Source organism: Branchiostoma belcheri, unplaced genomic scaffold (assembly GCF_001625305.1).
Source record: "Branchiostoma belcheri isolate BF01 breed outbred unplaced genomic scaffold, Haploidv18h27 scaffold33, whole genome shotgun sequence".
NCBI classification, from domain to species: domain Eukaryota; kingdom Metazoa; phylum Chordata; class Leptocardii; order Amphioxiformes; family Branchiostomatidae; genus Branchiostoma; species Branchiostoma belcheri.
This window is the reverse complement of record NW_017803943.1, coordinates 402,818-430,076: the sequence shown is the minus strand read 5'-3', so window position 1 is coordinate 430,076 and position 27,259 is coordinate 402,818. Positions and strand designations below refer to the sequence as shown.

General features: G+C 40.0%; 1 pseudogene; it reads left to right on the top strand.

Annotated features, from left to right (window-relative positions):
- Positions 1 to 287: 287 nt before the first annotated feature.
- LOC109475275 lies at positions 288 to 27,259 on the top strand (annotated as a pseudogene).

Below are 27,259 nucleotides of genomic sequence, written 5' to 3'. Positions count from 1 at the left end.
ATAAAGAATATTTGAGTTTGACCGCCTTGTAGGTTTGACTGGCCGCTTCGGAGGGAAAGAAACTACCTCCCCGCGGCCGGACTCCCTTGGCCAATTTTACTCTCTTTTTTTGCCGAATTCTACGATCCGTATTCCCGTAGAAAGGCCTGGTGGAAGCTACCGTTTGATAGAGACCGTTCAAATCGCCCCTTCCAACTTCTGCTTGAAGATAATACCGCACCCAAGAGTGTGACGCACTTGCCCGCTATCAGGCATACCGAAAACCCCCTGGCAGTGCCCTCCGATTGCGTAAGACATCCGCCATGTTGTCACCTTTAGCCGGCTCGCCGGGCGGACTCCACCACCATCTCGGCAGGCTGCGTCGCACCAACAATGTCAGGCAAGGTTCGGCAGCGCGCCACGGCGAATCCCGTCGACGCCGCCACCACTACCGTCAACGAGCGCATCCTTCGGGAGTGCCACTCCCTCTACACCGAAGCAGAGAAAGGTGGGGCCCGTTCTCTCTTTCTCTCGCAAGCCGCAAAAAAGTTCCGCAATTATGTCACCCCAAATATCGTCTGCAAATTTATGCCTATCTGCCACGTAGCCGGCACCCCGCCCGGTTTGGCTCGCCACTGCGCGACCTCTTTTCACCAATTCCGCTCAGATTTTTTTCTGGATCGCCCGTTTGGCGGCATTTTGGAGTAATTTCGTCGCTTAATTCTGGGAAAGTTGGGTTTTGACTGTAAATTTTCGCCGGTGTACCAGGGGAATATCTTCCACGTATATCCGCAACGGATGCGGTTCAGTCAGCCAACGGGTCAGCTGACAGCTAGCTCTGCCCTGAATTCACTCCCAACTGGGCGTAGATTTTCCCCTGTTTTTCCTCAAGATTTTCCATCCCCACAGCTCGCCAGTTTTCCCCCGACCTTCCGAGAAAGAAACGTAACCCAATTTTAGAGGCGGGTGATGACGTTATAGTAAAAAGCTGTGGCGCAGTCCTGAACGAAGAGAGGAAAATCCGTAGATCGATTTTCGTCATCGAATGTCACGGACTCAAGGCAAATTTTCCCTTGATCAGGGGCGGATCCATGGTTTGGAAATTTTCCCCCAGACGCTACAGCTAGCCCGTCTTGCTTCCATGACAATGGTATGCAAACCTGTCACCAGGCCAGCCTGGTCAAATTTGCGAGCCGGCTGATCGTTTAAACCCCCTCCAAAACCCTTTCTACTCGGTGAAAAAATATCACAAATTGTCCCAACATGTCATATATTCTACCCAAGTTGTTTCCAGACCAAGCGACCACCGTTTTTGGCCGATTTGTCCTGATTTTTAAGCTGCCAAAAGGTCTTAGTTGACCTGTAGGCCATTTGCCTCCACCCAGACACAGACTGGTGCCAGATTGCAGGGGACAATAGCACCACTGACGTCACAGTTTGCATATGCAGGGTCAGCTGATGTTGGATTGCACCAACTGTCTGCAAAACTGTGTTGCATAATTTGTCATATCCAGTTCTGTTGTGCACCCAATATGTGTTTTTTTTTCTTTTGTGCATTTGATGAGCTGTGTTGTTATTTTTCACAAGTTGATCATGTCTTGATGTTAACTTCCAAACTTTGCCAATTGTTTATATGCTAATTGACATTTGAGTGTGAAAACTTTTCATTGTGGTGCAATTTTGCACCCTATGCAGTTTATGTTAATGAGGCGATTCCTCTATGCAATACACAGTTAGCGGTGAAAATATATTTGCACTACATAAAGTTCTAAACATTGTTGATTGACAAGTTCAAGGGCAAATACTAAGTAAGATTGAAGGAACTAACAGGTTTAAATGCTTGGAAAATGACAAGTGATTTTTAATTGTGGTACAGATATGCTTCAATTATCAATATCTAAATTTTAGATAAGGTATTTTCCTGTGTGCAAGTGGAATTTGGATAGCACTGGAAATGTATGCATTAACCCTAAACAGTACACCTGGGGTCCGCGCGGACCCCAGCACTATATATTCTGTACTATCTTTTTTGTTTCTAAAGATTTTTTTCTGAAATTTTAGGTAATTGTCGCCCACAAAGTTGTCTCTCAATACAGTGCAGAAAATTCCGTTTCTACCATTTATAAAAAAAATTATATCTGATTTTCTTTTGGGGTCCGCGCGGACCCCAGCCGGCTTTCGATCATAATGGATACACTGGCGTTCTTATACATTATCTTATTTCCGTTTTTATATGATTTTATGCACTCATCGTATGTCTACCAAGTTTTCAGAGAATGGTGTAGTAATAGAATTAAATTTTGATAACTTTGGTGTAAATGTGACGTCATATGACGTCAGAGCTAATAATATAGTCCGCCATATTGGATTTTGACCAATGACGTCATAAAATTAGCATATTCTATGCATATTAAATGATTTAACTTATATTTAATTATGTAAGATGTTATTAATGTTGGAAAAGAAGTGTAATTTAATATAAAACTCAGAAAATTTTTATGTTTAAACCAAAATTACTTCTATTTTCAAATAAAATGCCTGCTAGAAACCCGTTGCCATGGCAACACAAAAAAACATCAACTTACTAGTATTAAACTAATATGAACTTTTTTCCAGAGACATTTTAGGAAAGGTCTCCAAATTTGATACTTCTAGCGCAAGCCGTTTAGTCGCTATCTGAGATCAAAGTTGGGCCTCAAAAGCCGCTTCAGTCTGAAACGGGTTTAAAAATCGGGTATTTCCTCTTGTCTTCTTTTCTTCACCAAAAAATAGAAAAAGTTCAAAATGTATGAATTTTGTATGTAATGTGGACACAGAGGTTCCCACATCAGTTTGAAAAACAATTGAGCTGGTAGCATGTTGATAATTTCTAAAAATTAGCAAAAAACTGTTCTGGGGTCCGCGCGGACCCCAGGTGTACAGATTAATCAGTCCGGGAAGGTGTACTGTTGAGGGTTAATATGTATACTTATAAACTTTGTGTACTTAATGATAGTAAGTCCTTACTGAGAAAAACAGGAAATGCGTTGGTCCCAGCCTTGTTTAGATTGGAGGCATTTGCATGGATAACATGCACGGAAATGTACATGTGGTTAAATTTCCTGTTACGTCATAACACAACAAACTTTGAACTTTTAGGCCACACCAATTTAATTTGTTGGTTCTCGGATTTTTTCAGAAAAAATATAAAGCGACAGGGCGAAAAAAAATAAAATAAAAACAGGTCTAGGCATCCTATTATAGGCTTAAATGCTACAAAATGAGCCATGAAGTCAACACAAAAGGCTGGGTTAAAATTTAAACATTGAATTTTGAACTTTTAATCAAACCACTGCAATGATAGATGGGAAAACTGTAACAACTAGGAAGAAAAGGACTTTCCTCAACTGTTGGGGGCAAAACATGAGCATTTTTCAGTTGATTCAGGACCAGAATCAATTTTTTTTTTTTGCAAATCAGAAAAAAACGAAGAGGCGAATCCGAGAACCAACAAATTAAATTGGTGTGGCCTTATCCTTCACTTCCCATCCCCGACAATTCAAGAAATCTACACGCGCATGAATGAACAAGTTGTCTGCGTTGTCTGAACTCAATCAGTGCATGCAAGAAAGGGCAAACACCCTAGAATTCCTGACGTAAGTTTTTACCTGAGGGTTTAACCTTTAGTGCACTGAAATAGCCAGTATACTAGTACTTCTCTATTGGCTACGTATGGGGAATTCAGGGCAGCAGGCAGCATTTTAAAACTAATAAAAGGTACTAGTAATGACTACTAAGATTTTTGACAATGGATAGAAATGCTAGTGGCGAGATGTTCTCTAAAGTTACTGCTTTTTTTACTACAGTGGGTATCTTGCAAATGAAGTTTATATAAACTTTTGAACGTAATAAGATAGCGACGCTTTTCATACGCTATTGGCTCTTGTCAATCAGATGTCAACGTGTAACAAAGGGAAAAGTAGCACAGCAAAATTTGCATAGTCATTCTATCCCCACCTCCTATAGTCTATACATAAGGAAGTGGTGAGGTCAACATGACTAAGTGTTTTTTATGTCCTCTGTAGCAGCCGAAAGACTAACATACCATTCCAGAAATATTTTAACTGAAAAGGGAACATTATGAATATTAAGATGAGCGTTCGGAGCGCTTTCGAAGTCCAGAGTTTCAGATTTTATTGAAGAGGGTTGCACTGCGAAATTCCAGCCATTTTGACCACACCCAATGCATGTCTGCAACTGGTCACTGTGACAGTTTACTAAACCTCCCCGCTTACAAGTCACAGTCCCTGAAGTAGAAAGCTCTAGGCTTTGGTCGGCTTGGGTACTTGGCTATTCTCAGATTTTTTCAGAAAAAATATGGAGCAACAGGGCGAAATAAAAAAAAACAGGCCAAGGCACCCCATGATAGCCGGAAATGTTACAATATGAGCCATAAAGTGAACATACCAGGCTGGTTTATGATTAAAATAATAGATTTTAAACTTTTGATGAAACAAAATTGCATTGTTAGTTTACTTACATTGAAAAACTTGAACCAGGAAGAAAAGGACCGTTGGGGCCAAAATATGTCTTTCATTGAGCATTTTACAGTTGATTGAGAACCCAAAAAAAATTTTCTTTTTTTTTGCAAATAAAAAAAATGGACAGGGCAAATCAGAGAAACGACAAATTAAATTGGTGTGGCCTAATGCAGGCAAAATGCCTTCAGTCTGATTGCTACGTAATTACAGACAACTTCACATTGGGGTATCTTTTTCCGTCTTCAGCCCGGCGCTGCACACCCTGAATGTTAAAAATGTTCCCAAAGCGAATCGAGTGTAGTCTCCCCGCAAGGTTGCTACCAATGAAATTGAATTTGCCAGATTCGACTTCCTCCCTTCTAGACGATTCATGGGGTTATAATAACATTAGGATTGTGAGGCTGGCTTGCTGCACCCTGTATAAATGACACCATTGTTCCACTTATGAACGATCCCGCGAGGGCTAGACGTTGTGCATTCTTCTGTCTGGCTACGACAATTTAATTAGTCGTTTCTTGGATATTTTTTTATGAGATTTTCATAGAAAAAAAGTTGGAGCAATATACAGGCCTTGATCCAGATCTAGAAGATGTATAGATATTGGTTTGGAAAAAGGAGAAATGCTCAATATTTTGTATTAAGCCTCTGTCTTGCAAGTTAGGCAGTAAGTCATACGATATTGATGTTATACTACTTATAGATTACTAAGAATGTTAAGCAGGCGCCAGGCGGTAAACCAACCACAGACAGGGATAGAAGGCAGACTTCTTCCAAGTGGGCAACAAGACTAAAGACTGCGAGAAACAACTGATGAAATTAGTGTTGCCCAAAGTAGAGCCTTTGTCCAGCTGTTTCTAAAGTAATTGTACGTCTAACTGGTAATTTAAACATTATTATCATGACGTAGTTACTGAGGGTAAAGCCAGCACGTCAGCAGAACGTACTGCGCCTGCGCAGAACCCTGTATTTTCACGGTTTTGGGTGGATTTTTGGTCAACGTTGCATCAAAATTTTGCCTGTTGCAGAAGATATATTTTCCGACATGACATTTGGAAACTACAGACGGAGTGTTAACCTTATATGCGCGAATACAACCTTATATGAGACATTCTACCGAAGTGCTATGCACAATACATTGCGGGTTTCACGCAGGTGCAGTACGTTCTGCCGACGTGCTGGTAAAGCCTGTGTAATGACGAGCTAGGTAATGTAAGTTATCATTTTGTATTTTAGACTTCATGTATTAATGATATTGATCAGTTCATTATACCAATGAACAGAATGTTGGTCTGGTATTGGTAGGGTCAATAAAATTTAAGTTCAAATCAAAAGATCTAGTGACCTTTGTACATGTATTTAGATGGGTCCGTCAACCTTCTATGTATATGGTGGAGGGGCTGATAAAAAAAGAAACGTAGTACCTATAACTCGCATTAAAACCACATCATTTTTCTACTACCAGTAACTGTTATCCCAGTCAAAAAACATACAACATTGTAGCCATTAATGAAGCAAGCATTACAAACAAAATAGACATTAGCATATCATGTTGTATTATAAACCTTGCATCAATCATGAATGACATTACACAACACTTGAATGACGGATCCCCTTGTGGTTTTGAGATGACGTGCATGTATGGATTAGGGATTTAGGCAGTTACAGGTACATGTACATATACGTTTGCAGCCCAATTCCAACTGGCCAAATTACTAGTACACTTTGTGCATTACATATGATATTTTTTTGGTACGGTAGTTTTGAAAATAGATGTGTGCAATGATATCTGAGGCCTTAACTAAGAAAAAAAATGTTGTTTCCTGTTTCAGTCCTGAAAAAATTAGGGTCGCTCGGTAGAAATTATCTATCTTTTTTTAGACTTCAGTGATATCTATATAGAGGGCCAACTTATACAATACAGTTTAACAATGTAAAACCTGCACAAGGACACTTTTATTTTCAATTTCAATGTTAGAAAACCAATTGTACAACATTTTATCACTCAGGTGTCAGATCATGGAGCTAGAAAAGGTTGATCAGCTCGAAAAATTAAGTCCCTTGCAGGGGTCCACCCCAAAATAAAGTCTAGGGTCTGAAATTTTTTCTAGGGTTGGTCAGGAAACAGGAAACACATTTTTTTTCTAGGCCTGACTCTGAGAACCAAAGAAGTTACTCAATGTAGCCTTACATGATATGCACATCTGATTGGAAAGGTAACGGTTCTATTATACAATACAAAGATGGTGCCATCGCAATTTCATACAAAGGTCCAGCCCCCAACCCTCCCCTTACAAGGGTTGAAAGATTTCTTTTTTTGCTTGACTACGTGTTTGACATGTATCAACCTAAGGGCTAATGGTGAGTTGTTATAATGAGACCAATACTTTATGTTCATTAGCCCGATGCAGCGCCTTCAAATTCAATACATTCAAGTACCTGCAAAATGTAGGTCACACCAGGCATAGGCCAATAACAAGCTGCAATAAATTCGGGTACAGTTAATAATCCTAGAGGAAGTAAAATAAAATAATTTTTGTCAGGAATTCAGGACTAGCTGTGTTTAGAATATGATAAATATTGAACTTCAGGATGATTGAATTGTCGCGAGATGGTCCAAATGTGTTCAAGATTTTGTAGATTTTATCCATCTATCTTTCTTCAATTTCAAATGGTTATAACTTATGTCATGTAAGCAAATAAAATACTAGTAGTTGCCACACAGTAAGCAAACAAAGCAGTCTTCGTGACTTACTTTACAAACCACTGTGGGCTGGAAATACCACGTACCACCTGCATATGCAAGTACGTGCAGGTAAAATTGGTACTGTAATTCCTGATTTTTTTTTTCACGGTACTCTTAAATGTCTTATGTTTACTTCTGTACAGTAAGTTATTACCATTATCAAAACATTTGTCTTTCAATCCTCTCTATGCACTTGGCACCAACGTGAAGTTTAAGTTCTGTGAACATGTCCATTTTCCTCAGACTGTGAAATTTTGCTACAGTGAAGACTGAAGGCAAAGTGATATAATAGTACTTCTGATGTCTACCAGCACATAATCTGTCCCAGCCAGTATAGCTTTTTACAGTACATCTAAGTCAGTATTGTTAGAAATACTGATACTCGAGACCAGCTTGACTCAGTAAGCAGTGTTATAAATATCCACCTGCAGTCTGCATTTTGCAGACATTTTCAATATTGCAGGCTGAAAAATTCAGGCTACAGCACAAACAACATATCTTGCTCCTAGATAGCGCATTTTCTAGGGGCAAAATTAGTACTAGTACTTACTGTTATTGCTATAGAAAAACTTCTACTAAGCTGAAAAGAATGTGTGTGCAAGTACATGTATTTGCAAATTGAGGAACAAAATTTGGACATTCTGCAATATTGCAGAACGCTGGTAAGGTATACAGAAAAAAAAACTATTTCAAGCCCTGTGTTAGTCTGAACAAAGCCCAATCATAATTAAATCAGACAGATGAGTTGTACAGGCTGGCTTTTATAGCTTCCGGTCTACATGCTATATAATCTCCTCTGGAATTACAGAAGATGAGTCATTTTGTCATGCGATGTTGTCAATGTCAGTACAGATTTTTAAGCAAAAATTAAATCAATACTAGTCTGAAACTACCAATAATTGCAAACTTTTTTTTACCAAAGTTGCATGGATGCATAATAAAATTTTTAAAAAGAGTATAGTAAAATGTAGTCATACTGTGCTTGAATGTGTTAAGAATGTATTATAACTTATATAAGTAATATAACAAAGCACTAGTAGACAGCGTAACATGTGATGATTTGATTTTTTTATATACTATCTCAAACAATTTTTATGGTTTTCCATCCTTGTCATCAATACTAGCTCTTTGAAACATAGTCTCCAGTGCAGGCCTTCGGGTGGGTGAGTGGGAGTTTTGATTTTGCATTTTGCAGAATTTTAACGCGTTCTTTTGCTAGCCATCCTGGAATCAGCAGGTACAAACCTTCTCTGGGTGGCGGGTTGTAGGATGGCCGACAAAAGAACATGTTAAAACTCTACAAAACGCTGTATCAAAACTCCCACCTGCCCGGAGGCCTGCACAGGAGACTTTCAAACATCTCAGTCGACCTAATCTCAAAGCAGATTCGGTGGGGTGGGACTTTACGTTGGTTGAACGTTGGATACAGGCGGCCAATGCATACAGGCAGCCAACAGAAAGTCCCCTTGCCCCACCGAATCTGCTTGGAGATTAAATCGAGCAACCTTGTCCAAACCCTCAACGTCGTAACTAAGCCAGTAAAACGTAATGAAGGTGTGAGAATGATCCTTTGTTACAATGCGTGGGTCAGGGTAACAATACCCAAATCCGAGATCGTGCCAGTGACGTCAAAGTGAGGGGTGGTGGGAGGCATCCGTGACAACTAATTGCGTGAAAGATTTGAGACCAGGTTCACATCGTGATGCCTAGGGCCACACCAATTTAATTTGTTGTTTCTCAGAATTTTTCAGAAAAAATCAGGAGCGACAGGACGAAATTGAGCATTGTGAGCATTTTGCAGTGAATTTAGAACCACAAAAAATTTTTTTTTGCAAATCAGAAAAAAATGGACAGGGCGATCCGAGAAGCAACAAATTAAATTGGTGTGGCCTAGGTGGCCTACGAAAATTAATGTTGCGTTTCCTATTATTGTCCTGAAAAAAATTAGGGTCGGTGGTCAGGGATTTTTATTTATTTTACGAGATTATAGCCAAAGTGATCCAACAAATACACTGTTGAAACACTGAAATCTGTTAGTGCAATTTGGTATTTTAAACACCGAATCAAGTAAATGTGTACTTGATTTTGCACCTAGAAATAAAGTTGGGTTCTGATTCGGTTCAATGTATGGGCATGGTAATTATACCGCACCACTTTGTCAAATCTAAAATTTTTGTCTCTTGTCGACAGGACCCAAAAAAAAGCTAGGGTGGGTGGGGGTTTGCTAGGGTCGGTCAGGTAACTCGAAACATAACATTTTTTCCCTAGGCCCTACATGTTATAATTATCTCTAGTTGCACATGCAAGAGAAATTAGGGGATTTTCTGCAGGTAAAATACGATATCGATCTCTGGTGAAGTCTGGATGTGAAAATGTGCAGAACATTTAATCTGATTTTCTGGGAACTTGAAAACCTGAGTACTGTCCGTATTATTATTATTACACTCTTATTTTGTATAAAAAAAGGTTGCTTGTTTTTGTACTGTCAATTTGAAACGTATCAAACTCTTTGAAAGTGTCATTCTCATATTCTTATAATTTAAAGTCTAGAATATGTTGCACTGTCAACTTAAAATGTTAAAATGTAACATAGTCATACTCTTGTGATTTTTTGTAGACATTCTTTTATTGTTCATATATGATCATCATAGTATACATACATGTATATATGGTAAGTTTACATTCACTACTAAAAGATATAATGATCGTACTATCATACATGTATATATGGTAAGTTAACATTCAGTAGTAAAAGATATAATGATCATACTATACATACATGTATATATGGTAAGTTTACATTCACTAGTAAAAGATATAATGATCATACTATACATACATGTATATACTGTAAGTTTACGTTCACTAAAAGGTACTGATATGCACATTCCGCTAAATGATTATTGGTAGCCGAGTAACATCAGGGAACAGCAACATTTGAGGAAATGGGTTTGAATTGATTTCCTTTTATATCGATGAAGAAAGACCTTCCTTGTGAGTGAAAATGACAAGACTGTCCCTGACATCAGGTGGCTCCCTGCCTGGTCAGTAATAAGTCCATCATAACAATTTTCTCCTCCATCCAGAGCCCTAAATACTTTATAAAGTTTATTCAGGTTTCCTGTGATGCAGTATGTGATTTGTGTCAGTAACTTTGAATTCATTTAGCTTTTCAAATTGCATTTAGTTTGTACAATTCTTCCCAAAACGTTTTTTTTATTTTAGCCCAGATATGCGAGGTGTCACTAACTGTAGGAGGCTGGGCTAAAACTCATCTGAAGCTTTTGTTTGGGTTTTTAAACTATTATTTACATAGTTTAACAGTCAGAAAAAAATATACAGTTGTCATGATGAGTTTGAAAATTCTGACAATCAGTAAAGTTGGGTGCAATGTATGACTCACTGTTGATAACATGACAAAAAGAAGATTTTTTTATTATTTCTTCATTCTTTTTATTATTTCTTTCAAATTGATATGAACATAAGTATAGTGTAAATGAATAACAAACATAATCACCAATGAAATAATGAAAAACTGATAAATAAAAACCAATCAATACTAAATTAATATTGATGACACCAACTACCTGTTGATTTTAAGTATGTACCCACCAAAAGCACGAGAAGAGAGAAAGCCAAAGAGTTCACTGCGACAGGATATGTGCAGGTCAACGGATAAGATCTAAATTTGTAGAACATTGTCCTCCTGGCCATGTCTCATGTCATGTATTGATGGATGGATGTCTCCAAGACTTGATTGGTACTGGCTGGAGGGATTATAACATGTATTATGATCATAATCAGCCCGAAAAAAACTCAATTTGTCGAAAAAGAATCTAATTTGAAGCACCAGGTTTCTCTCTTCGATATGTCTGGTGATAGAATCTGTATCAGATTGATGGGTGGGTGTCAGGCCTAGGGAAAAAAATGTTGTGTTTCCTGTTTCCCGACCGACCCTAGAAAAACCTGCAGACCCTAGACTTTTTTTGGGGGGGGGGGACCCCTGCAAGGACGTAATTTTTTGAGCTGTTCAACCCTTTCTAACTCCATGATCTGACACCTGAGTGATAAAACATTGTACAATTGGTTTTCTAACATTGACATTGAAAATAAAAGTGTCCTCATGCAAGTTTTACTTTGTTAAACTGTACTGCTTAAGTTGGTCCCCTATTTAAACTGTATTGTATAAGTTGGACCCATATGATATCACTGAAGTCTAAAAAAAAAAAAAAAAAAAAAAAGATGATCCCTACCTACCAACCCTAATTTTTTCAGTACTGAAATAGGAAACACAACATTTTTTTTCCTAAGGCCTCAGATGGATGGTTAGGTGTCAGACAACAAGAGGTGACATGACACTGTTTGGGGGAGGCACGAATGATTTATTGCAGAATTAACATGCACCCAGGCAGCAATCAGGGCACTCCTCACACTGTTGCTATGTGGAACAGTCCATTCTACAACTGCTAGAGGGGGGAGCAGCTTGTGAAAAAAATTTATTGTTGTGTAACCCATCTGGTTGATTTACAGAGAACTTTATTGACACAACAAAAGTACAGGGACTTTCGTAAGGTCTTAAACTACATGTAGACATACGGACAAATACGTAGGTACAATTGAAATTAACCTACGTACAAGACAATAGATGAATCAACTAACGTACACTACATGTATGCAGACAGAGATATCTTCCACTGTCATGACATATATTTTGGTATAGCATGAAGCAAGGATGTAGAAAAATAACTCCATGGGTATAGCGAACATTTTATCAAGAAAAAAATCATGTACTGTTACAGTAGTTGTTGGACTTTGGTACTAACTTATGTACTGTAATTGTGTAAACCACTGGGTCACGTCAGTTCAGTCTATGTGCTATTATTGTCATGAGTAGCAGAGTTCTTCAATTTCTCATTTTCTCAGTAGTTCAAGAGCCTTATCCCAAACTTAACTTTCAATTTTTAATTTTTTCATTAGTTTTCAATTTTTGTTAGTTTATATGGAATATAACATTTAAGAAACACCATAGTGGCTGTCTGTGATTAATTATACATGTAAAATGATTAAAACCAAGTCATTTAAGTCTGTTTGCAAATCAAATCCTTGGGTCATCATTTATATTTTTAAAATACAATTCTAAGACAAAAATTCTACGTTATTCTCAAAATTTAATTTGTAATATTTGATATTTTTAAGAGAGAATTTTGGGATTTGGGACAGGTTCTTACTAAGTAAATTGAGTATTTTAAAAGTTTTATCCATTTGCCAATGTGCCACTTTTTATCCATTTCCCAGTTTGCTACTAAGTCCTTACATAACCCAAAAAAGTGTTGAACACGAACGTCTACCGAAGGCCTTTCCAGAATTTCTGCATCGATGCTCAGGAGCTGTTTTTAGAAGGACATGTCTCCCAGATTACAATGGATGGCGGGTTTTGAAAAGGGCAGTTGTGAATGATATTTTGATGATGACACATCACTCTAGATGTCTGAGACAGGATCGGCCCAGGTGACTGGAGAAGACATTTGGAAAATTGGCAAGCAGGCTTCGAAACAATCACCTGCAATCAGATATCTGCAGATATTATATATGATTACTAGTAGTATAGAAATAGGTTTGCAGGGAAAGCAGTGTGGCAATTTTGCAGTTAAAAAGTGTTTCGCTAGATGTTACACAAGTTACAACCATGAAATTGTCATTTTCACAGAAAAAAAACCTTTATACAAATATGTATCTTAAAATTTTCCCCTCCAAGTCGAACTCTGTTTTTGGGTGGCTCTTACAACATTTTATTTTAAGTCCTAGAAACAGCAAAATGTAGAAATGGTTGACCCTCAAGTTTTAAGCATAAACTACTGAATTAGACAGTGTACATGTACAGAGTCTAGATCTGGCTGTGATTCTTTTCTATTGAATCTGATGTTCCAGTGTTATTGATGCTTGGGGTGGCATTTGATCTTTCTAACCCAGCATTTTTTTAAATCTTACAGTAGCACCAACAAATGTTAGAATGGTTGACACTCAAATTTTGAGCTTAAACCACCTAGAGTACTAGTCTTGGGCTCCTGGCTGTGATTCTTTTCTATTGAATCTGATGTTTAGTGCTATTTTGTGCTTGGGGGTGATATTTTCCCCTCAAACTTCTTTTATTTTTAAATCCTAACACCAACAAATGCTAGAATGGTTTACAGAATAAACCACCAGAGTACTGGCTGTGATTCTTTTCTATCAAATCTGATGTTGCAGTGGTATTGATGCATGCGTGTGGTATTTTGTGCCTAATGAATGGGGATTGGGTAAAGTGTTGCGGCCAGCAACTGGGTCACGGAGCATGTTATAGGGGTCAGTCCCTGTAATGAAGTGTCGAGGATTGACCTTCTTGTTGAGGGTCGTTTTCATCTTTCATGAGCACAAGCAGGCAGCTGATCGATGGGTGTCTGGAAAAAATATTTGCAAGGAAAAAAATCATTCCTGGAATAGGAAAAATTTATTCTCGAAAGAAATTTTTCTTGAAAAAAAATTATTCCAGGAAAAAAATTAATGTCAAAAAATTTTTTCTTCAAAAAAAAATTCCAGGATTCCAGGAAAAAATATTTCAACAAAAGATCAGTCTCCCCCCGCCCTCCAGAAAAAATATCAGGAAAAAAGTAATTCCGTGAAAAATGTTGCAAGAGGTTTTAAGCACAAGGCTCTCCATGATACACGAGTCGATGACTATTACATGTAAGTGGCTTTACGTCAGCTCTAGAGAGGAAAAAATAGTTCAGTTCAGTTCATCCTAATCAGGTGACACCATGTACTGCCTCCACAAGTTCCTGTCACGCATGACAGAGGACAGTTCAGCACCACCCAGACCTATGTCCTCCTCTATCACCTTCTCCAGAGTTAAAGAAGGGCGACCACGTCTCCGCTTTTCCGTGGGTGACCAAAGAAGTACCAACCCTGCCATCTCTTCATGTCGCATGACATGACCGGCCAGCGACAGCCTACGGTTACGGATGACTGTTGTAATCCTAGGCATATTTCCATAAAGTTAGTTGTTGGACACGTGTCTCCTCCATGAAATGTTGAGGGCTGCACGAAGCAGGCCTGGCGGGTGTAGTTCCCATCCAGAAGTTTACACAAGGAAAAAACACTGCATAAAAATGTGCATACACTGACCATTTGTCCCATATGTTTCTCCAGGACTGGTTGGGATCGCTGAAAACCTGAGCTTGAAGTTGCTGGCTCCCAGGAAGAAGATCACTGTTCTTCTTATCGGCAACCATTCTGCTGGCAAGAGCACCTTCATCAACTGGTAAACACATGTACTAAGGTCTTCTTTCGTTTTGAGTCAGCCGCCTTCAACTAGCTTATAAGATTCTGCTGCCTTTTTTGTGGCTAATACGAGATGGGGTTTGCCAGGCCTCCATCCAAGAAAGTCGTGTAAAGTGCCTTTACCAAGGACACAAGTTTGGTGACATGGCAGGGTTCGAACCCGGGACCTCTTGGTTCCGAGCCAAACGCTCTGCTTTACACCACATGACCCCACAAAAATCTACAAAGTTGTAATTCACTTTATCTTCATGGTAGCAACATATTTTATGGTCTGAGAAAAGTGGAGGTGTTTGGAAGTATTTGCAGAACTGTATGTTCGCAGTGGCGGCAAGTGCAGGAAAAAGAATTATTAGCTTGTGGTAATGATAAGTTTGCAATGCAGAAATGACCTCGAAAACCACAAACAACCGTACTGCAAAAAATCAGGAATTACAGTGTTCGCTCAGTGTCAATTATTCTGATTCCAGCAAATGAATGGATGTGAAGCTAGAATTGTGTTTGAAAAGTGGGTGATCAGTTCCAACATTTAGACTTGTAGAGTGTGAACTTCAGCTTCATATATAAGATTGTGAAAATATGTGTGTATACAGGGCTTGAAATACTGGGTACAAATACAAACCCAATATTGGCGCTTTATTTTCTTAATCTGCCTAAATTCACAGAAATGGATTCCCAGCCCTCACCAGTAAGTACTTTGCCCCTGCTTTCTTTCATTACAAGCCTGATCACAAAGGCACCTGGTCTTCAATTAGGGCAAGGATACCGCTGCCAATTCACTACTTGACAGAGTCAAGATGTGACCTGAAGTGAACTCTACAAGTTCAATGCCTGAATATAGTTTAAACTTTTCTCCACTTGGACTCACTACAGGAACTTTATACCACTTCTTTGGTAGCTGCATAGTAATTTTTTTTCAAATCCAAAACAAAAAGTTGTGGTTTTAGGCCCCTGTAATTCATGTTTTTGAAGTTGTAGTGAATTTCTTGTTTTATTCATTATAGTGTGAATTATTTCTTGCTGATTCTGTCAAATGGAATGCATTTTTCTACTATTTTCTAGCTATTTATTGATTTGGTTTCACATAATGTTATTTTTTTAATAGACCTTTGCAGTATTATAGGAGCTAGTTATTAATTATAATACTTTGCAGTATTATAGGAGCTAGTTATTAATATAAGTTAAATGAATTTTTGCTGTTTACTTTCTGTTGAATTGCTTGTAGTTCCAGGGCCCATTGAAAAATAACTATGTCCTGCCTGATATGTATTTGGTCTCCCAGGTACTACTAGTAAATGACAGAAGAATATTATTAATCACTGTCCGGTTTATCGTTTGTTCTTCCCCGTCTTCCGAGGGTTAGACATGCTTGCACAGTACAGCTGGGGCTTGATGTGGCATGGGTTGATCTTGTCTAAGTTCAGGTGGTAGAGGTCCTCCCGTATGTTGTCAAACCATTTCCTCCCTTCCACATCCAGTGTGAGCATCTTCTTTGGCCATGTGATAATTAATAATTATGAAATAAAATGTTGTGTTTCTCCCTGTGTATTGCTACAGGTATGTAGAGGAGCATGTCCAGAGAACGGGCGTTGCCATTGAGACTCAGGGGTTCACTTTTGTCACCAGCGGCAAGAAGCGAGAATCACTCACTGTAAGTTCATATGAATGAATGAATGGATGAAGGAAGGAAGGAAGGAGGGAAGGAAGGAAGGAAGAAAGGAAGGAAGGAAGGAATGAATGAAGGAAGGAAGGAAGGAATGATTTATTTCTGATAAACATTGCAGCATTGTATGGCTGAATTTCATATTTACTACAGGCTTGGCAAACATAGCCTTACAGAGTTCTTTACACATTACAGTAACTGTAATAAATATTTGACACAATAAAATCTACTTTATACAGACATTGTTTGATCTGCCAGGTAAAGTACCGGTTATATTATAACAATGAGATAAGAAAAATGTTCACATTTAAAGAACTTTCTGTTTCCCTTTTTCATGTCAGTTCTCACTGTACATTATCATATTTTTAAATCCTTGGAAGCAAATTCAAAACATGTATTACATGTATATGTAATTTTTGCAAAGAGGGTATAGAAATACAGTACTAGTCTCCGTCATAACAATAGCCTTCTGATGTTGTAACTGTCAAGAAATTGCCTTCTTGAACTTGAAGTTTGAAGAGTTTGCTTTTGTTGTTGTACTCTGCATTCTGAGTGTATGCCTCCCCCTTTGAGATTTGGTATTGATGCTGTGGAATAATTAGGTAACACTCTTGATTGTGTTTTTATTTTTTTTTTCCTACAGGGCAATGCCACACTCCACCTGTACCCTCACTTCAAGGACCTCATGAAGCTCGAGGGTAAGGTTAACTTGTCCTTAAATCCACAAACTCATTGCTTAGATACAAACTGACAACTAGCCCATCCACTGACCAGTCCCAAACATTGTGCTCTTGGGAAAGGCACATTGGCTCAGGTTCCTAGTTTGAATACCTGGTTTCTCTTAGGGATATCCTCTTGGATGAGAGTCACGCCTTGAGCATATTAGAGATCCCACTGCAATTACCACTAAAATGTGTGATGCTGAAAAAGAGTGAGGGATATCACTGGAAACGTTCGGAAGTAATCTCCGTAATTTATCCAGTTGTAGAGTTTGAATTGTCTTTGATGGTGAATATTGTTTATCTGGACGTCTAACCTTCATCAAAGAAATATTTACCAAGTAGTAAGTATGGTACATGTACTTATACTCACTTATACCAGCTCAGAATGGAACAGTAAACATCCATTATGTTCTACCACTAGTCTTAGAGATGAGTTAGAGATGAGTTTTCTTGCCTTATCAACCCAGAATTGATACCTTTGAAAGTGTGCTGTTATCATGCTTATCGTAGAACGAAACTCATTACTGCTAAGTACAGAAGGGGCTCTTCATTACACATCTTTAATGTTAAACACAAGACGTGGAGTTATACATGCCTGACTCAGGTGTGGTAAGTGGCCTAAGTGGGTTATAACAAGCAGCTCGATGGCTGCAAAGCTGGTACTGGGATGAGGGGGCGTTACGTCGACTCATGAATACAGATAGGAGCCATTTCAAGTCTTAGCCTGGTATCCAGTCTTACGTGATTGGGGGTGTTCGGGTGTTCGGGCAGGCTGTGCCTTCAGGGGCTCTAATAGCTTCCCCTGCCCAGTGCAACAGACCATTCCGGTAGGGGAGTTATGCTAATAAAGAGACAGTATGCTTGTGGATTTGGTTTCCCCCGTGTTCATGGAGGGCTAAAATACACACCGGGAAACCTATGTGAGGCAGGCAGGACAGAGCTCTTTCGGGGGCACACCCCAGTTTATTTGGCGTCTCTATTCGAAGCTGCACACCCTGAAATCTAGCGACCGTCTCTGGCGTGGAATAATTCGGAAGGAGAATAACTGTATATGGGACGAAAGGATATCTCTTCAGCTACAAGACCAGCTGAGTTTGGTTTCTTCAACCTTTTTAAGTTTGGTAAAATCAACGGAAAAAACATTATTTTCACTCCAAAATTAATGCCCAAAATTGCGAATTTTCGCGTAGGATAATCCCGTAGAAAAAATTTTCCGGCAGAAATGACTGATGCTGGCAGAAAGACCCAAGCCTTGACTATACCCGAGTAAATTATAAAGAAAATTCTAGTACTGTAATTTTCTAAACAGTCCACGGCGCGAGGGGTTGCAAATCCACCCCTACGAAGCCGCAGAGCGAAATCTAGGTCAAACGGGCGGATTACACTTGGCGCGCAAGGATACCCGGAAGTAAGGTTCGGAGCCAAAAGAAATTTTCACCCCAAAATCACCATTTCTGACACTCTTCAGCCATGTTAATGTTTAATGATACTTCGTGGCAGTTAATGAGAAATGTCACCTCAAACTTGGACCCTCAAAACCCTTTCGTCACTTTTTTACAACGGACTATCACGGACCCCGGTTGCGCAAGAACTGGGGTGTGCACCGTTTCGGCCCCGACCATGATCAGACTGGATACCAGTCTATTCAAGTCTTTGCCTGGCATACATATACAGGAAATAAGGGAGCGTGTTAGTGAATAGTAAACATGACATTTTGTCATTGTTTACTGTTACTGTTAAAAACAGTGCAGTGTTCTAGCCAGCATCCATCTCTCTGTTACTTGACGGAATTTTGCCGCTCATGACAGAGAGAAATTTTGCCCAATTTGTCATCATTTGACACACATTGGGGAGTAAGGATATGGAAAGAGATGTCATTAAACTACGTGTAAGCTTAGTCTACCAGCAAAATTTCCCCCTTGAAAATGCAGGAAATAGCATTTTATTGGGTCAAGATTTTAAAATTTATGCAGGGGAGCATGCCTCCAACCCCCCTAGGATTGTCACGTCTCTAAATCTGGTGCTCTGCATGATTTTTGTCAACCAAAATTGAGATGACAGAAAAAGAATTTCAGGCTTGCTAGAGCTTTGCTACAGTGTTAGTAGTTGTTTAGCCTCCATAGCATGCCAAAAACTGGGGGATTTGGGGGTCTTCGGGGTCTTTGGGAGTTTTTTTGTGCTATGTTCTGATTGCATATAGACTACATAGCTGGCCTGGTTGAATTACCCCCGTTTTTTTTGCTTAGAACTGGGCTAATCAGAAAACAGCCGAAGACCACCAAACCCCCAGTTCTATAAGCCTGCTACGGAGGCTAGGCTTGCTAGAGCATTGCAACAGTGTTAGTAGTAACTCGTTAGGGTCGGGATTCGAACCCGCAACCTCGTGATCCAGGAGGAAGAGACGTCCAGACACCAGAAGCCGACTGCTGGCCGCTCTGAGAAGCGTAGCTCTTCACTCGGTAGCTCTGTGTTTATCTGATCAAAGCTGCCAGATGAAGAGCTGTGCTTCCAGGGCACTGTCTTCGAACACCGCTGTCTTTGAATGCCGTAATCTACAAGCGCCGTTGTCTTGGATTGCAGGTAGAGCTGTGTACCGGTACGCAGTACCGATACTGTACCGGAAAAATTGATTAGGTACAGGTCCAAAATACCTAATCCCTCAGTACCGGTACAGTACCTAAACAATTTCACACCAATTTTATGCCTATTTGTGACCTCAAATCGGTCCCTGTGTAAGGACAGTGTGTTCATGAAAACAAAAACATCTTTAGTTTTGCCTATATTTCATCTGAGCATTCGCCATAAACAAAGAATAAACCTTAACTATCAAGTTTATTAATGTTTTTTTGTTATTGAAGGAGTTCAGAAGAGCATATAAATTGGTCGAATTGTTCAGGTACAGGTTCAGGTCCGGACCTGTACCTAAACCTGTGTACCTGTACCTGTACCTGTACCTAAAATTTGTTTAGGTACACAGCTCTAATTGCAGGACTTGGATTGCATGGAAAATGGTTACTGGAAAGGCCCTTGGCTGATTTTTAGGGTACCATATATGTCTAGTCAGTCTTACCACTTAGCAGGTACCACTCATTATATAAAGGACTGATCTTGGGGCTTGTTTCTAGTTTTAGAGCCAAAGTATGAAATACTGATCGAAATGTGCTAATGTGAAGTAGTGTCATAAACATTGCCTTATTCAGAATATTTCCAGTTTTGCTGCTCTGAAATCGCATTGGATGCCTTTAACCTCCTCTACCAGTCCTCCTCTATTATGGAGGATGAATGATGATGATGATGACCAGTCCTGTCCACAAACCCATGTCTCAGTTGCGCCATCTATTGTTCTTACCCGGTACTGCAGGTGTGATGGAGTACCTGGCTACTGAAGTCTCCACCTCCAAACAGAAGAAGTTCAGTCTGGTGACGTTTGTGGACACACCTGGGCTGGTGGACGGGGACATGAAGTACCCCTTCGATGTGGATGAGGCAATCCTATGGCTAGGTGAGTAGGAGCAATTACTTACCGAAAATAGAATTGTTCAAAGTTAACATATTATGACATCCAAGCGCTATGATGTAAGTAAAAAACTATGCAAATTTGTTCATACATGTTTCAAAAGAGAGAAGAGATCCTGTAGATAGACGTAATAATTAATGTAATAATTGCTTATTCTTGTACCCAAGTTACTTAACTCAAGTGCATTTGGCCCATATAGGGCGTGAATATGCAATAAAGTTCATTGTCATTGTCATTATTTTGGAACTGGCTGCCACTAAGTACAGAAGGGACATCATCACTCGATAACTTGCTAAACAATGCGCAAAAAAAACCCAGTTACTCCAGTTACGATACACCAAAAACTGTTTTGGTGTATAGTATTACCTGGATGTCTAACCTTCATCGACGTTGCTAAACAATGCTTGTTCAGAGAATGGACCGTCTATTGCAGCTTCCAGGACGAGACATCAGAAACCCGTGATTGCAACAGAGGGGGGGTTGTATATGTTAGATAACCTCTGTCGACCCCTGTCTTTGTTCAGTGTTGGACGGTTGGCTCGAATGTATGCTTGTCTACTTTACGAAGAAATCCGGTTCTGGGTCCCAATTTACTTAGTGTTGGACATATTGTTTAGCCTTTTTGTCATAATGAAGTATACTAACACAGATGAACTTTTATACTAAGGTTTAACCTGTTTAGCTCTAAGAGATATAAAGATATTCCTTAGCTCTAAGAGATATAAAGCTCGCAGGAGGAGACATTGTATCAACCTACTCAGCCTACTGAAGGGAGACCTGAAACGCAGAGGGCTAGGCCCTCCCACAACAGAAAAGAAACTCAAGGAGCTTAGAGAGCTCGCGAAGCAGAAGGCACGGTGGAAAGAGATGAAGAAAGACTGCGGCTACAGGACATCTCCACACGACTGTAGACGCAGAACACAGTGAATGATGATGATGATGAACCTGTTTGCTTGTTTCCCAGGTGATTTGGCGGACCTGATCTTCGTGTTCTTTGATCCGATGGGTCAGGCGCTGTGCAAGCGGACGCTGAACATCGTGGAAAAACTGAACGAGAAACACTCGGAGCGGATCAAGTTTTACCTCAGCAAGGCCGACGAGGCGGGGTCCGAAACAGACAGGCAGGTGGGTGGGGATGAGGGACATAAGTTTAGTAAATCCCTCTATTTTTGTCGTAGCAAGTTTTGCAATCTGAGAAAAGTGACCAACTATATATTTGCGGTGACGGCAGGTGCAGAAGAAAAGTTGCAGAATGATTTGCTATCAGTAATGATAAATTTACGGTAAAGAACTGACTGAAAACAGCTAATATAAAAGTTCAGTGAATATAGAGTGATTTACCGTAAGCCTGTGTTGGGCAAGAGAGTTTTGATGTAACACCATCAAGAAAGGAAGATAACCTGCCAATGTTTTGGTATACCTAATCTGCTACCTTCCTCTGGACAGCACCTCAGCTGCGCTTCCATGAAACCTGGATTTTTCATCATTTTCATTAGTTGTTTGATCAATGTTGCATCAAAATATTCTCACAGAGAGTGATGATGCAGATCACCCAGGAACTGTGCAAGAGACCAGGGCTGAACAAGTGTGGCTTCGACATGCCGACTATCTACGTGCCTCAGCTGAATGTCAGGGTTAGTGTAGTACACTTGTCTCAATCTTTATGAAGCAAGTTTAAACTGTAATTTCCAACACAAATTTTCAACTGTACAACTCCAGTCTTTGTCAAGGAATGAGCAATCCACCGCTTCCATGACGTCACGCAGATAACACACGTGACTCCGAGAGCAGTGGATCATAGGTTGCAGAAAGTCTGTGGTGCCCCCTGTCTCTGTTGAGGGTTGTTTGTCTCAACCTTGTCTATCCTTCTCTTTCTGGGTCCTTACGTGGGTTCTTTCCTTCTCAGGGTTGGACAAGTTTTCAAAAATCCACTTGCCCTATTGGGCAAGTACATGGTCATTTTCACTTGCCCGAACCACCTTTTTACGTGCCCAAAATATACATGACATTTTTATGCATTTTTACCACCAGCAAGGAAATTATTTCATTTCAGAGTTTATAATGCTACATGCTTAATTTATCAAAATAAGGCGGTTTGAGACTTGCAATGGATTTTCTGACAAAAGGGCATTAATATAATATCAATATGGCAAAATGATGAGTAATTTTGCTCCAAACACCATAGTGGCTATACTTGGCATCCAAAAAATTTACTTGCCCAATCGGGCAAGTACAGAGGGATATTCACTTGCCCAAACAGTACTTTTACTTGCCCTGGGCAAGTGGGCAATGGGACTTGTCCAACCCTGCCTTCTGCCCCACAGCCATTGAGATCATCAATGTCTTGGTTCAGTTGCTAATTAGGAAAAAATTATTGATCTCTTCTTTGATTAAATGAGTTGATTAAGATTATTGTTCTGGGCCAGCTCGCTTGTTTCATTTGCTGCTTAAGGTTAGAACCGATTGACTGACTGACAGAAGGACGGACTGATGAATGGATAGACAGACTGACTGATTGACGGATTGAAGGACAGACAACGTCCTGGGCCACCTCTTTCATTTCATGCTACTTGAGCTAAGAAAGGATTAATATAATTTCCTTGTTTTCCGTCCCACAGAGCAGTCGGTGTGTGAACCAGATAGAGGAGATCTGTAAGCAGGTAGAAAAGACCATTAACCAGACGGTATAGAACACCCTGAACACCCTGGAGATTGATCAATTGATTGATTGATCGATCATCAATTCCTTGTTTTCTGTCCCACAGAGCAGTCGATGTGTGAACCAGATAGAGGAGATCTGTAAGCAGGTGGAGAAGACCATTAACCAGACGGTATAGAACACCCTGAACACCCTGGAGATTGATTGATTGATCGATCATCAATTCCTTGTTTTCTGTCCCATAGAGCAGTCGATGTGTGAACCAGATAGAGGAGATCTGTAAGCAGGTGGAGAAGACCATTAACCAGACCGTCCAGAACACCCTGAACACCCTGGAGCGGGACTGTGAACAGATTGCCGATATCATAGACAGGAGGCTGGAGGACGACAGGTGCGCATCTGTCTAACAAACGTTCAACCTTTAACCTGCCAAGTTAGTCGTGTGTTTGTGTGTGTGTGTGTCTCTGTATGTGTGTGTGTGTGTCTTGTGCATGTGTGTCGGTGTGTGTGTGTGTGAGCGTGTGTGTGTGTGTGTGTGTTTGTGTCTCATTGTGTGTGTGTCTGTGTTTGTGTGTGTCTCTGCGTGTGTGTGTGTGTTTGTGTCTGTGTGTCTCATTGTGTGCGTGTCTCTGTGTCTGTGTTTGTGTGTCTCAGTGTCTGTGTGTGTGTGTGTATGCATGTGTGGGTGTCTCAGTGTCTGTGTGTGTCTGTGTATGCATGTGTGGGTGTTTGTGTGAGTGTGTGTCTGTATGTATGTCTCAGTATCTGTGTGTGTGTGTTTGTACATGTGTGTGTGTCTCAGTGTGTGTGTGTGTATGTATGTGTGGGTGTTTGTGTGTGTGTGTGTCTCTGTGTGTGTGTGTCTCTGTGCGTGTGTGCGTGTGTCTCAGTGTCTGTGTGTGTGTGTCTGTGTGTGTGTGTCTCTGTATGTCTCAGTGTCTGTATATGTGTGTGTGGGGGGGGGTGTCAGTAAGTGCCTGTGTGTAAATATGTTTGAACCAATTTTCTTGGTTGAGACATTAATTTTCAAAGTATGCAAAAAAAACAACCTTTCAAGCCTTGATATACAAATTCTCTTCCCCCTCCAGGTCTGCCAGCTCCTACAATCTGCGTGCCAGAGGAAAGGGGGCACTTTTCGGATTCCTGGGCTTCATTCTACCCCTGGTCCTGCTGGTTAACTTCCTGGCCAGCAGCGTATCCACCGAACTCCTGAAGTCTCTTCTCGGGAAGGCCGGGGCAGAGGCTCTACAGGTCTACATGGTAAGGGCCTGTGTTTTAAACAGGGCACTAGCCAGCACCAGTTTTTCTGTCAATTACTGGAACGTTGCGGTGTGAGACAGGAATTTTTGAAAACCAATCCGTCAACCTTGACAGACAAAATTAACGAAAATCTTGGGTAGAAATATGAAAACGTCCAAAGAATCACGGTCAACCACTCTCAGCACCATGATTTGCCTCTCAAGATGCTGGAAATTGTGTCTTTGAAGCTTGAAAAGCCAAAATACCCCCAGACCCCCTTATTAGATTGTGTGTGTCGCGCCTACAGCGCTCCCCTCTCCAAATCCAATGACAAACCTGGGCTGACAGAAAAATATTTCAAGCTGGCTAGAGCCCTGGTTGTAAAGGTATCCAATGCAATTTCAGGACGGCAAAACATGAACATCTCCTGGATGAGGAAATATGTCTGATATTGACATTAACTGCCATTTATCAGCACATTTTCTTCATCATTTCAAACATTTTTATAAGTGTTTGAATAAGACCCCAAACAAGCAATGCTATTTTTTAGGTACCACTGTAAATAGCTAGAACCAGCTACGATACAAAACAAGCAGCTCTTTTCCATTAGCGACATCCCATTTTAAGGCAGATGATTAAATGTATCTTCTTGTCCCCTTGCCAGGCCCCAGTGGCAGGTTTTTGGAAGTCCATACCTCCAGCATACCACATGCACACCCTCGGCGCACTGTTCTTCATCACCCTGGTACTGCTGTTCCTTGCCAAGTGGTCATCCAGGTGACTTTCTCTCATTTTCACTTTTCTTCTTTTTTTTCTCAAAGTGTAAGTTAAAAGATTGTAAATGACAGCACAATAGTTTTTTGCTGCAAGGCCAATTTGTTCCATGTTTCGTACAATAAACAAACTACTCCTTTCATTGTGAAACTTCCCAACTTAGCCAGACTTACTCACATTATCGATTCAGAGCTTTGATTCAGTCTATTCGTAGTTTTATATCACTACATTCTGTACTCATTGTTCTTGTCAACATCTGTTTACAATTAGACCTCGGGCATGAACTTGCAATAAACAATTCAATTATATAATGCTGTACATATGACTAGTAAATTTAGATGTCCTTATTGTGGTAATGAAATTCTTTAAAAGTTTATTCCAGCCATATATTACAAAACGTAAACAAGCCTTACAATTCAGCCATTGCAGCTACAGTGTGGCTTGCATGTCAAACTTTTGTTGTGTTGCTGTTGACTCAACTGAAAATACTCTTACTTTCTGCACAGGTTGCTACCAACGTTGTCAAGGAAACAGAAGCGGGTTTTGGTGGAAAATCGGGACTACGTGCAAGACTCCGTCCGAGGCAGGAAGGAAGCTCTCTACCTCGAGTACCTACAACAGAGCGTCGGTGCAGCTGACATCAACTAACCAATCAGCAAACAGCACACAACTGCAGCCAACCAATCGCTGAACAGTTATTTGTAAACAGTAGTCACCTGACCTCGGCTGACCAATCACAGAACAGTTGTTTATAAACAGTAGCCAGTCACAAGCCTTGAAGCCAACCAATCACAGAACAGTTGTGTGTAGAGAGTAGCCAATCACAAAGGAGCATTTGAAGACATGATAGAATTACTCACAGAAAAGTAGCCAATCACAAGAAAGCACCTGATTCTGGCCAACCAATCAATAGACAGCTGTGTGTAGAGTAGCCAATCACAGGGAAGCACCTGACCTCAGCCAACCAATTACAGTACAGCTGTGTGGACTTCTATCTCTTCAAATTTATGGGTTGACTGCAATACTGCCAAAGGTCTAGAATACACATTTGAGAAGAGCCGATTCAAGTTTTACTTAATTTACAACAACTTCTGGGTGGTAGCTCCTTATTGTTGTATTGTTGTATTGTCCTTATTGTAAGTATTAAGTTAACTGTTGAGTTTTTAACTTATATAAGTTATAGTTTTTCGAGTGTAGGCAGCTATAGGTAACCTTTTTGTTGAAACGTTTGAAGCTCGTATAAGTTTGGACCCATGAAATGTTCAAATTTCTTTCTTTCAGACATGTGTTTTATGTGGTAAACTTCTCGTGCATTTCATGACTTAAACTTGATCGATTTAAACAGAAAACTTCTCAAACATTATACAGGTTTCTATCATAACCAACATGTACACAATAGTGATATACTCTGGCCAGTATTGTCTTCATACGACCATAACAGAACAGTCCATCAGAGATACTGACTGTTAAAAAGAATCTATCCTGCAATCATTGAATTGCTGACAAAAATGGACTTAAAATCACGACTACATTCCAAACTCTATTTTTAGAACTAAAAGTATTTTCTACTGTGTGCCAAAATGTCTATCAATGCGTGTGCTCAAAACTGTTTTTTTAGTGTGGAAACTGCTTTCTGTAGGTAAGTCAGTCTGTTACAGAGTAGATCTTCCCTCATCACGAATTTAATTCAGACTTGTTGAACTTTCGTTCATTAGCAAACCTTCCTCAGAAAAACTGACCCCTTACCAACATTACAGGAGTCACATGATCATCACATGACCATCACATGATCATCACATGACTGTCACATGATCATCACATGACCAAATTAGAGGGTCGGTTATGTTTTGCTTGGATGTAGTGACAGAAGAGAGTTGACTTTCTTGCGAGTTAGAAGGAAGGTCAAATCTGTTGCAACTTTTATTTTAGCACGAGGATTCAATCCTTCCATGGACTCACCTCATGGCAGCTATGTTGTATGTAAATTCTTGATCTCTCGAAACATAAGTAAAACTAACTTCGAACATATCTGGTGTTGGGTAAGCGGACTGAGATCTGGCTCAATAGTAATTTATTTTACTCTCGAATAAATGAAATGTGTGGAATAAAGACATTTTCTTAAAAGAAAA